This window comes from Bactrocera latifrons, unplaced genomic scaffold (genome assembly GCF_001853355.1).
Source record: "Bactrocera latifrons isolate USDA-ARS-PBARC rearing strain unplaced genomic scaffold, ASM185335v1 scaffold_82, whole genome shotgun sequence".
NCBI classification, from domain to species: domain Eukaryota; kingdom Metazoa; phylum Arthropoda; class Insecta; order Diptera; family Tephritidae; genus Bactrocera; species Bactrocera latifrons.
The window spans coordinates 949,619-961,106 of NW_017537512.1; positions in this window are offsets into that span (position 1 = coordinate 949,619).

The following is an 11,488-nucleotide window of genomic DNA, read 5'->3' on the forward strand; positions in this document are numbered from 1 at the left end:
AAAAAAAAAAACACATAAACTGAAAAAACCGCATTGGCGCAAATAATTTATTTAACAAAACGCTTTTTAGCAGCTGGCTGGTAAACTGATTTTTCATAAAAAATAGAAAAAATATGGTTTGTTCTTTCCAAATGTCCGAGGAATCGTTTTAAATTATTTTTGTTGTACTTCCGCTATATTTTCGTTGTTTCGATCTCGTTCAAAAAAAGTTTTGGTGACATTTGTCATTACTTGCTGGCATACAAAATCGGTTCCAGTGCCGATTCTGACTAACGGAAAGGAATTTGCATATTTCTCACGCAAAAAAATGCCAGTTCGGCAGCAATCGTCAGCATGATTTTAGTAATGTTTTATGTTTCAAAGAATTGTTTATATATGTATATAGAATTGTATATATTGTATATAGATATACATACATATGTATGTCCCATAGTGGCTAGCTGGTACCTGTGGCCTCAATATGGTATTTGTAATTCCTTCAAGATACAGCATTGTCAGGGTTCAAATACGTTCCACGTTTTTGTTTGGTGTTTTAAATGTGTACTAAAGAAATAGATAAAAATGATAGAAAATCCAACAAGATGTATCCGGTTGTACATTGTTTTGCTGTTGCAGCCACAATCACGCTGAATCTCTGATTTAAAAATGTCTATAATTCTACATTCTACATTGATCGGATCGGAAGTAGAAATAGAGTTGCAACTCCTTAAAAACCTCAACAACAAGCTACGCGAGGCAAAAATAGTTCCCACGCTCGTATTTTTATCTGGAAGCAACCGAAAAAGCTATAGTACTATGCTTTTTAACTTGAAAAGTTGCATGAAAAAGAAGAAAAATCTATTTCGATAAAATTTTGAAATAGAGGCGTAGTGAAATAATCTAATAGAGGAAAATACAAAGCTTTAAAGCCTGTGTTTTCGATACATAATGAATTTAACAGCAGTTCAGCGTCTCTTTTGTTACATTTTGGGGTTACTTTCTTTGGTAGGTATATTTTGACAGATTATACACCTTTGCCGAATATATTATTCATACTTAAATGAGATGCTAGGAACGTTCCTGTTAGGCAATTTCATTGGTTATGCTTTGTGAGACATACACTCTCTTCCATCAGACTTGTAGTTAAACCTCATTCAGTTTTTTCAGCATTATTCGACCATACCATCAAGTTGTTATTGGTTTCAGTATTATTTTTTTTTGCACCCAAGAATCTAAAAATAAATAATAAATGAGTTAAAATTCTCCAAAACCATCGTTCTCTGTTGGGTTTGCTTAATTTTTGTTGTTTTTGCTTGTGTGGATTAGCAAATTGCATTATCATCCACAATGCAAATCGTTTACGATTTCAGTGTGGGGTGTATACCATGTTTTAGTTTGTAAAATTTTGTTGCATACCTTTAGGCGCCAAAAATATAAATATCTATTTCTGTGCTTATTTGAGTTTGATTTATTACATATTTACATATCGTCACCTAAAATGCAAAATAACGTAACAACATTTTCGGAAATTTACAGTGGCATGAATGAAACACGAAATAAAATGCAACATGAGTGGAACAAAATTTTAATATTCGATAAAACTGGTTTACATCTGACCACAGAACCTGAAAATGTTGAACATATGTAATATTATGTATGTAATTTGAAGTAGTGAAGCTTAATCAATAAGACACTTAATTTCGAATTTTTTGATGATACGTTATTTTGCATTTCAGGTGACGCTATATACCTCTTCTGAAGATTCAGAAACCTCCTTTTGAATTAACTCTACTTAAATTTTACAATCCAAAAAAATGAACAAAAATAATACTACAGTTTGACACGACTCACGCGCGAACTGTCAAAAAAAGGCAATTAAAAAATTCCCTCTACATGGATCACCAATTATTTATGTTTAGCATAAATTTGTAGGCCGTTGGCCGCAATTAATACACATTTGTGTGCTATCAATGTTGCCACCTTAAATATACGTATATCTTAATTAATATTTCATAAATAATCAAAAAATCGCAACTGAAGTAGTAAATTTAAAATTTCTAGTAAATTTAAAATTTCTACTTCAAACTGGAACTTCAAACTAACTTTGGATTAGGCAGAGAATCTCTCTTCACTAAACTTCGCAGATAATAAAAGTTATTTATTTGAAGTCATTTCACGGTCGCCTTGAAATTTCTATTTTATTAGCGATAATTTATGCACAATTTGAGATAGTTAATGTTCGAAATCGAAGGAGTTGTCATTAATATTCAGCGTGTGGTGACTGGCTAATCGCTAACGGCTACACATACATATATGTACATATCCATACACACATATTATATACATATATTTTGGTACGTCTATATTTATCGGTTGCCAATTAAGTTATCACTGTTATGCAAGATTTTTGCAAAACTAATTTGCCTGCAATTTATGAGCTGAAGAGTATTGTACAATATTTAAATTTTTTATTTTGCCAAAAATTGTACCTGGTTGAACTCTCCAAATGATTAGGCGACGCATTTTGGCGCAAACGCATGAATATTAATTTTATTTTTGTAAATTTACTTTTTGGTTGAAATACCAAACACATTTGTGGATGCGGACAGTGGTGGGCAAAGCAGTAGGGACGGTCACAAGGATAACTAAATGCGACCTACTGAGCGTAATATTCGCAACACCATCACCCATCTTGTGTCTATTCGATCGAATAGACCACGTCCAGCACGAAGTGAGGAAAATATAGCAGCCGCGGCTGAGAGTGGACACGAAACCGTGGAGAGTCTATTCGACGACGTTCGCAGCAACTCGGACTGGCGTGTGGAAGGACTTCACGCATTCCAAGAAGATTCGACATTTTCTAGCCAAATTTTTTCAGCGATGCGGCTTATTTCTGGCTCAATGGGTATGTAAACAAGCAGAATAACCGACCATTTGATGTGCGAAGCTTTCTCATAGTCTCGGTAACATTTGGTATTAACAAGACGGCGTCATTTCCCTCACATCGCAAAAATCTATGGATTTATGGATTTTGGAGAACACTTCGGGGAGCAGATAATTTCGCGTTTTGGGCCGATCCATTGGCCACCAAGATCGTGTGATATCACACCGTTTTACTCTTTCCTGTAAGGAAAGTATTCACGGCTTGGAGCAAAACACCACTCGTGTCATTCGCCAGTTATCAGTCTAAATACTCGAACGACTTAACGGATGAACCATGTTACACGTAGACACGGCCAACATTTGTTATAGATAATCTTCAAAAACAAAACAAAAAAAAAAACCAAGCATGTTTTTTGTTTAATGATAATAAAGATTCCCCATTAAATTTGAAGTATATGTGTTTTTTTTTTAAAACAGTAGGCAATATCGAAATAGATCCCTCCGTAGTATTTTTCGAGGAATGAACTTTAATTCAAGTATTCATTCGAAATCAGTGTTAATCGGGTTGTGACTCCAAATTCGAAACATAGTGTGAACTTAACAAAAAAAAAAAAAAAATTTTCAGTTCAGCACAGCTTAGGAACAATTTTTCAGAACAAGAATCTATTTCCTGCACAAGCTCATTTCGCGATAATTTTTTCAGTAAAGATCTAAAAGTGACCATTTGCCAGCAAAATAGTGTATAATCAGTGTTGGAACTTCGAAAATCCAGTTCTATTTTGAATATTTAACAATTTTAAACAAAAGTGTAAAATAAGCTCTTCTGCGCAGCACTTAGTCGACAGTTAGTATACAGTCCTACTACTTTTGATGGTGCTATGAGAGCAATAATGTAACGAAGTTGAATAGAGTAGTGAAATTAGGGTATGGATCAACAGCAAATAGCTGTCTCGAGGTGAAGTACTGACATTTCTGAGTTTATGAAGATATATCAAATATTTGCATTTTCGATGAAGTTGTGATATACATAACGTAAGGAAGACGAATAGAGCAGGGAAATTAAGACACGGGTCGCCAGCAATTCTCTCTCTCAGTGTAACGCTGGAATATCCAAGTCTGTGTAGGGATCCACAGTCTTCAAAGACGAGACTTAGTTTAAAGCCTAGAAGTTCATAAATATAAAGGACTCCTTGGAAAAGGATTGAATATGAGAAAAAATGAAACCGCGATTTAATATATGCATTTTATGAAATAAATTATAGAAGTAATTAGATATATTAGGAATTTCGAAAATTCGAAATTACAAAATTACACCTCTAACTTCAATGGAGCTAACTTTATGCCAGGGATCTGTTACGAATTCATTAGAGTCAATCTCTAGAAACAACCAAATTAGATGAACTTGACATCATTCACGGACCCTCTTTTTGTAACCACCACTATATTAGTCTACTAATCTAGTATTCGTGGTGTATTTTGTATTTGGATTGGCAATTGATTATACATGTTGGTTGGTCAGCTGTCGGTGGGATACTGGCTTGAAGTGGAATAAATCACATAAATCGACGCTGAAAAGTTGTAGTGTCGAATGCGCGAGAATCTTTCGTTGGCAAATCTTTGGTAATTAATTCTTAATGGTGTTGTTGTAATTTTTGTTGGTTTTATCGTATGCTTTCGGTTAGACTAGAGCTGTTGCTCACCAACGCTGAAATTTCGCATATTTGTGTAGATTCATGCAAATTTGCGAGATTTATTGCGAAATTAAAATAGAAATTTCGATATCATCACAATGAAAGTGTGTGAGTTACTAAAATTACGGATTAAGAATTGTATAAAACCGGTCACTAAAATACATGTACATATACATATGTACAGTTGCAGACGTTGGCAGATGTTTGCACCAGTGGTTACGAAATGTAAGGCTGAAAATTAGGTAATATTGGACTTTAAGTAAAAAGAAAGAGTATAAATAACCAAAATGGTATGAAAGCTGGCGCCAAGTACAATAAAGGTTCCAAGTGCATTGTTATTGCAAAGTTTAGATCCATTTAAAGCACTTCATAACCGTTGAATCAAATTTGACTGAAAACAAACATTTTACATTTTTCGTATTTCAACACAAATATTTATTCTTCTTCTTATTTATGGGCGTAGACTCCGCTTCTGCGGTTACCACAGCGCGCCAGTCGTTCTTCCGCTTCGCTTTTTAGCGTCAATTGGGGATTCCAAGTGTAGCCAGGACTTTCTGCACCTGGTCTTTCCAATGAACTGGAGGTTTTCCTTTTCCTCATCTTCCCCCCGACGACGTGACTTAGCCAACGTAAATTCGCTGAACTATGTCAATGTCGTCGTATATCTCCTACAGCTCATCGTTCAATTGACTGCGGTATTCTCCGTTGCCTATGCGCAAAGGATCATAAATCTTTTGCAGAACCTTTCTCTCGAAAATTCGTAGCGTCGACTCATCAGATGTTGTCAAATATTTAAAATATTTAAAATGGTCTCTTTTAAGCGAATACAAACAAGCCAATGCTTAATCCAATTTTCTCGTTTTATAAACCTAGTCTTGAGTGACCCTCAGTGTTTTCAGAATTTTTTGATTTTTCAGTTTCGGCTTATCCTTGGAGCGCTATCCTCTACACTGCTGGACAGTTCCGAGGTCGTGTTCACGTCTCGTAACCAGTCATGATGCGTTAAAAGAAAGTACGGTCCTCAACTACACTCTCAAGCATCACTTTTGCGATTCTACAACTTTGTTTTTGCAAAAGATTATGAACTCTTGTCACGCTCCTTGCATGGATAGGTTTCATACCCAAAACATTGATGAAAATGTGCCGAGTCGATCTATAGGAAATGTTCAGATCCTCTGTTTTTTTGTCGATATTATCTCATTAAAAGAGGTGGATGGAAGGTTGTGACATTCTAGGGGAATTATTTTATTGATTCGGTTTGCACTTGTAGTTCAAATTTAAACTGAAAATCTATCTAAGATTTATAATAAAAAAGCACTCGACAATATCCAAGCTTTAGACTTTTGTTTCTACCCCAATTACCCATACCTTAATAATATGTATGGTCTCATTTCTGACTACAATTATTTGCTGAAATTCACCGAAATACCTGAAAATACCAATATTCTATAGCTACATCAACAAAGATCTCAAAGTTATAACAAACTGATGCCCATACGATCCCACAAATATCGAGATCGAAATATATTCCCTCTTCGCTAGGTCACGCCAGTTGTACAACCCAAATGCAGACAAGTCTCCATGCACTTGGCACTTCCATTGGACCACCTTTGCTGCTATTGTACGCTATTATGGCATGGCATGGTCTAACCTACCCATTTGTTGGATCTTAATGCATTTAACTGTGTGCATATCCATGTCGCCTGGAGCTTATTTTCGTGGTTCCATCTTCATTGGTATTAGCTCATCTGGAAGGCTCCAAAATTATTGCGTAGAACCGTTCTCTTGAATGCAGTACGTGCTTTCTCATATCGGCTAGTCATAGTGCAAGTATTTGCGTCGTATGAAAGGATGGGAATCATAAGAGATTTATAGAGCGAAATTTTTGTTTGTCGAGAGAGGGATTTGCTCCTCAATTGTCTACCGATCCCAAAGTAGCACCATTAAGTCGATCCACGATCGATCTCCAGGCTTAGATTTTTGGTGGTATTTGTGCTGATTGCGAGATAGAGCCAGTCCTGCAATTTTTCGAATTTTTAGTTTCCAACAGTCACGCAGTTTCCAAGAACGGTGACTCTTTGTGTGTTGCTTCAAGGTACTTTAACTTAATCTCGTTCACTGCATGTAAAAAAAAATATATTAATCTTTTGAAAGCATCTTTATTATTCGAAAGAACCTTCTTTGGCATTTTTTTTTATAATTATCTTTTTCAAATGTTGGCCGCGGTGACGTTTCAGATGGTGAAAATATGGACCGACGATCACCATCCCAGAAACCACACCTAACCCATGGTCTTTTCTGGCTTAAATGACAGCTTTTGAATCTCTTCTGGTTCTGGTGTGAAGAAAAATAACATGACAGCTTGACACAACTCACGCGTGATCTGTCAAGACAAGGCTATTGAAAAAAATAACTCTATTTAGATCACTCGTACTCGTTATTTGGCTTCTGATTTGGTTTTCTCGAAAAATCGTCTAACCACTTATTAAAGACTGTTTCGTTAACTTAATTTCCATATTTTGAGTCTCATTTAAGCTCTGTATTAATTCGAAAACGTGAAAGTTTATTTTTCACACCACAAAATTTCTTTCGAAATCGATTCGATCTTCAAAATTATGTAAATAAATAAATACTGGCGACATATCATGATTTTCTGAGCAGCAAACGTTATGAAAATATTTATGCAAAACTTGTTTCACAAAAACACAACAGGAAAACGTTAACAGAAAATACTACCGAACGCCGAACACTTTGATCACTGCGATCACTGAACGCTTGTAGTAGAATTTTCAACAGAAGTGTTATCCAAGTTACATAAATAACACGGTTGGATGAAATCAGAGCTCGAGTGTTTATGAATCGAGTGGTTTCGTATTGTTTTTGAAAGCCATGCCCATGCAGCACAGATTTCTTGAACTGATCGTATGCACATACATAAGTATGTATGTATTTGAGCGCTGTAGTGCCGCCGATTGCAAAGCAGCCGACGCATACGAGCGTGATAGTGCAAAATACCCGGCTGAGTGAGTTGGCTATAATGGAGACTAAAATATATTAAGGAAAAAAAAAAGATTTAAAATCAAAACTTCTAAGTTAACAACACATGTTTGTAAGTATGTACCTCTATAGTTGAAAAAATGGATTCCGTAGAATAACTGACTCATGCAGGACAAGTTGAAAGAAAAAAGTTAACACTAACGCTGAGCGTTGCGCGTAAATACCCAGACGAAAGAGGCAATGAGCTGAGAACACTTGAAAATCACCCGCACACACTCAACAAACGGACGAACGAACGGTGGACGGTCGTGTATTTTGGTGTATGTATGTGTAGAGATGGAAGCCAACTTCGTCAGCGCGATTAGCGGATCGAATTTTAAATTGAAATATGCTATGAAGTACCGATCACTGGCGGCCATTGGAGACTTCATGTCGCTCCATTACGACGCGTAAATCAGCATATTTTTACCACCAAACCAACTACACTCCAAACCACCGCCAAACGATCAACGTTATTATTTGCCGAGTCAGCATGCCGAGTGGGATCAAATAGGTTTTGCCGCCAAAAAGAAAATCGCATACCATAAACGTGCAGCAACGATCAAAGAGTGATTGAAGCGATCAAAGTAATCGAAGTGAACATCAAACGCACGAAAAAACAGCACCAAACTGTCTGACAGCGCGCGTAAACGCAAGAACCAATCAAGGCTAGTTGGCGGGGGTGTGCCTCTGTGTGTGTGTATGCTACAGGATTTTCTGTAAGCAGTTGTCCAAGAAATAAATAAATAACAATAATAAGACATACTAGCAACAACAGCGCTTATCTTGAGCTTCCGGTAGCTATGTGCTTATGTAAAATTATCCGAAACGCTGTCCAGTCTTAACTCTTAAGCCTAAAGCGTCGCGTTACGCCCAACCACAACGGTAGCTTTAACAAAGCCAATAACATGAAAAGCTAATCCAATTAATCAACATTAAAAAAAAAGCGTCAAATAGTTGTCATTCGCGCACGGGGCGAGCCAAGATCGCGGCCGAGCCGTTAGTTGTTGGCATGTGGACCACACGGTCTCATTGTTGACGTATAGAGCAAAGCGTTCGCCATGTCCAGCACATCAATTAAAATTTGTGTAGCTTTGATGTCAATACTTTCCGTTTAAATGTCATTTAATTGAGTTAATGTCAAATGACAAATTTGACAGGCACTTGTTTTTTGTTTTTTTTTGTTTTTTTGTTTTGTTTATGTTGGGGGCCAGCCGAAAAGTCAGCTGGCACACCACTCGTAGGCAAACAAAGTGTCAAAGCTGACGTGAAATGAGTCACAGTGGCATACTGCAATTGTTGTTTTGAATTTTATTATTATTGTTGTTGTTTAGCTATTCGTAGTAAAGGCAAAGGGTAAAAGCGTCGAAACTGATCGATCATGAAAATAATTCACTTTGACTGTTTGTAGGGGCAAACTTACAGATACAAATCTGTGGACAAACGCATAAAAAACTTAAAAGCTTGGAAATCTTGGACTACGTAAGACATACTACGCATGCTACGTAATTATTGTCATAAATTGCTAGCTGCTGCTGAAATTTGTTGATCTACTTTCTCAGTTATTTATTTATTTCTTTTCATTTATTTTTTTTTATTTTTTTTTTTGTATGCACGAATTATTCGTGACACTTCAAAGCATTTTCACGCCCTGACGGCTAATTAATCTGCCCTGTATTATTTTGCGATTTCTTCTAGTTCAAAGCATGAGTGACTAAGCGCTTATTGCTTCTAAATTTATGGTTCATTTATGGTTTGTGCTAAAAATAATAAAAAAGTAGGTGAACTCTATGTTCATATATTTCGTGGTCGTTGGCCAGTCCACATTTCGAGAAATTACCTCGGAAAACTCTCAAAATATGACACTGAAGATTACAATATTTCTAGCAATTAAAAATATTGCAATATTTCTAGAACAAAACATACTTCATATCTGCTAAGCAAGAGCATACACCAAATCGGTTAGTAACTTTCGTTGAGATGAACACGAAATCATTCAGACTTTCTGAAGAGAGAGAGAGAGAGAAACGTCGCAGAAAAAGTTCAGTGTTTCAAGCATTACATAAAATAGTTATCTCATTTGAACAAAAATAACCCAAACTGACAATAAAATTAACGTCTACATTATTCAGTTTTTGCTCTTCGCACAGACAATCAGAAAGGTTTTATTATGTGTTTGGTGGAATTGACAGGTAATGATCTAACTACTATGAGCTGATTTCTTACGGCTAAACTCTTTATTCGGACTTGTACTGCCAATAATTGGTCAGTGGGAAGAAGACAATCGTCCAGACGCGACTAGCTTTGGTCAATAGAATGTCCGGACCTGGAATCAAGAAGTCGTTTGCCTCAAGGAAATGTTGTAAAAAGCTACTTGGGTATTTGTTTGTCAATGGAGACGAGAGTTTCTATGTGAGTGTCATTATCAATTTATCTTCAAGATCGCAAAAAGTTATCAATGTACATAAGTGATTTTTTCTTTCGTATAAGACCTTGTCGACCTTGAGAAGCTACAATCTACTATAAGAGCTGATGGCGTATGCCGGTGATATTGATATCATTGGCCTCAAAAACCGCGCCGTTAATTCCGCTTTCTCCAGGAACTGGACTGGAGGTCAAGACGGAATAAATATCTCGTGTCATCAAATAAAAAGTCGTCGCATTCGCGACTTGGCTCCCACTTCACTGTTTACAATCATAACTTCGAACTCGTAGATGATTTCGTCTATCTTGAAAGCAGCAGTAACACCAAGAACATCGACAGCCTCAAAATCCAGATTAACTCTTGCAAACACGTGTTAGTAGAAAATTGAGAAGTAAAGTCCTACGTCAACGAACAAATACCAAACTTTACAAGTCCCCTCATCATTCCTGTCCTTCTATATGATGCGGAGGCATAGATAATGACATCATCTGATGAGTCGGACTTAGCAGTGAAGGGTTTTGCGGAATATTTATGGCCCTTTGGGCATTGGCAACGGCGAATACCGAAGTCGATGAAACGATTAGCTGTACAAGATACGACGACATTGACTTAATTCAGCGAATTAAGAGACAGTGGCTACACTGGCTAGATCTTGTCGTCCGAATGGGTGAAAAACACTTCAGCTTTGAGAGTATTTGACGCAGTACCGGCAAGGGGGAAGCAGAGGAAGAGGAAGACCACAACTCTATTGTAAAGGCCATATGAAGAAAGACCTGGCTACACTTGGAATCTCCGATTGACGCCAAAGCCGGAAGGGAAGAACGACTGGCGCTTAGTTGTTAATTTGAGTCTTGGAGACTTGAACCCACTGATTATTTAGTCTGGCCGAGGTTATTTTAACAGAGTTTTATTTCACGTTCTTAGTAAAATTTGTTATAACTTCTTTGATATTTATATTAGTATTGCGTGTAATTTTTGAAATTTAATCCAAATACCTCTAACAAGAAGTACATTAGAAGATCCCAATTTTCTTTTTCTCTGTTTAGAATTTAACCCTTTCAGCAAAACTTAATAACTTTATAAAAAAATGATGATAATCGCTTTAATAGCAACCATAACAACAACATCGTTAAAATATAACACCAAAAATCTAATAAAGTCATTTTCGTTGGCGTTGGTGAAGTGCCACGGCCGGTCGCCGACACTCACCTGGTTGAGTAGTTATTTTCCGATTTGATTTTGTGCTTCGCGCTTTTTTCGTTTATTGTTATTATTATTATTTTCTATATTTACACGTAGTATTTATCGTTTGCTGCTCCGCTACATATTCATCAAAATAAATGTGGGCGATTGGCGGCTACCACTGTGGCGGCAGCTATTGATGGTATCTGGTGGCTGCCTTGGTGACTGCGGTATGCGGGGGTGCGACGCTGCTGCGGCTCGTGATTACAATTATGTTTATGATGATGATGTT